The sequence below is a fragment of the Pyxicephalus adspersus genome, unplaced genomic scaffold (assembly GCF_032062135.1).
Source record: "Pyxicephalus adspersus unplaced genomic scaffold, UCB_Pads_2.0 Sca1872, whole genome shotgun sequence".
Classification (NCBI taxonomy): Eukaryota; Metazoa; Chordata; class Amphibia; order Anura; family Pyxicephalidae; genus Pyxicephalus; species Pyxicephalus adspersus.
The window spans coordinates 1-1,898 of record NW_027318879.1 but is presented as its reverse complement, the minus strand read 5'-3'; the positions used below and the strand labels follow the sequence as shown (position 1 = coordinate 1,898).

Here is a 1,898-nt window from a genome sequence, read left to right as displayed (position 1 = left end):
GCTTTTATTGCTATTAATGTATTCTACTGTATGTCATTATTTTCTTAGGATGGATCCATCCATTATTTGTGTAATACATCCTTGGTATTCAAACGATTAAACATGCCTCTAAACTACACCAAGAAGCATGTTTAATATTCTACAAGCAGTATTCCTTGATCATTTTTAATTTTCCGCCTGTTATTTGCAGTTATTCCATGTAGATCCCTGTAGTCACCATTAGATCATATTTTCATCTGTTTACCCAACACTTAGATTGTACTTTCATAAGATTTGGGATTCTTAGGTTTCCCAGGAGGCTGTGGGAAGGCAATAAAACATTACCAGAGCCTAGGTAGTTCAATGTCATTAACATGTCGCTTTTACCTTAATTCACCAGGTGTGCAGAATATAAGATAACCAATTGCCCCCTCTACTGTTCATCTTTGTCATTGCAGCTATTTATTCAGCAGTTCATAGAACACAGAATTGTAGAAAAGTATGGAACTGGACATAAAAGTAAGTGACTTGCACAGTTTATTAGCGGAGTGTCATTTAGAGTAATCTCAGTTTTGTTTCATATTGCTGTGGAGACATAAAGCCTTGTGCATAGCAGCAGTGGCAGGAAGATCTGTCTGAGTTTCTGTAGCACCGGTCATGCACATAGATGATCTAAAGAATTACAGAAGACAATGCCAGAAATACAATCACAATGACCACTAATCTACAGTTCTACTGCATTTCTAACCTAGAATCATCATTTCAATAACCATTTAAATACAATAAAATACAAGAGGCCACTTATCTGTCTTTTCTGAGAACTATAAAAAAAAATAATAACTAAGAATCTGTCAAAGTGTTGGAGGTAGCAACTCTTGTTTCACTATTTTATGACAGGTCAAAAGACCGCACTTTTTTTTTTTTAAAGTAAAAATGCTTATAAATAAAAATCCAGGAGATAGTTGATTGTGGTGCTTTGGAATGGAATTCCTGACTGGAGTCTGTTTACATTCACACAAGGTAGGCCCATTCACTGTTGGTTTGACCATACTGGAAGAAGAAAGAATTAAAAATGTTAGGAAGGATTCATATTAGCAGATGTAAAAAATTACATTTCCAGTCAATATCTCATTTTATCTAAAGTTGCCGCTGTTGGGAAAGCAGAATCTATTCCCAACCCTTCTTTCCTGCTGTTGCCAGCTTTTTGCAACTCCTATCGACACTGAGGTTTGTTTTTCCTACATGAATTTTCTGTCTGGTGTATAACATTTACTGGTCCAGCAAGATACTAACTTCATCTTACAATGCAGTATTCTCCCCAGATTTTTTTTATGCTAGGTAGGATGAAGCTGTAGGCAGGTGGCAGCCCCTGTATTACATAGTTAAATAGTTAGTTAGGTTGAAGAAAGACAGAAGTCCATCAAGTTCAACCACTAGGGAAATAAACATATCCCAGATATAAAACCAGTTGAAACAGAGGAAGGCAAAAAAATAACCCTGGTTCAGATTGCTCCAACAGGGGAAAAAATCCTTTCTGATTACATCAGGCAATTGGGTGTTGCCTGTCCTTTGTAATTGTATTATGACCTTACTTCCAAAAACATCCAGGTGGTTACTGAAAAGTGCCAGGTGGTGCGTCCGGCTATAGGGGCTAGGGAAAACACTGCAATGCTATTTGCAAATTAAAGCCCTGATAAGGAGGGACACTGGGGTCCCTGAAATGTGTTGGCCCATATCGGTTATTGTTATGTGGCATTATAATTTGTTAGTTGATCACTTATGCAATAGTACAGTGGTGTCTTTCCCTTCATCCATTCTGTGCTTTTAGGAATTACTGGCATGGACAGAACAGTTTTCATACCTGGATGTCTGTGAGCTCCTTCAAGAAACGTTTTGCAATGTCAGGCCCATTTTCCATG

At 37.5% G+C, this 1,898-nt stretch overlaps 1 long non-coding RNA gene across 1 annotated transcript; it reads right to left on the bottom strand.

Moving 5' to 3' along the window:
- Positions 1-493: 493 nt before the first annotated feature.
- LOC140321280 (uncharacterized) lies at positions 494-1,898 on the bottom strand. The gene is made up of 2 exons (XR_011918883.1): positions 1,841-1,898; positions 494-1,029 (listed from the first exon to the last, which is right to left on the bottom strand). It is a non-coding gene; the product is annotated as an uncharacterized lncRNA (long non-coding RNA).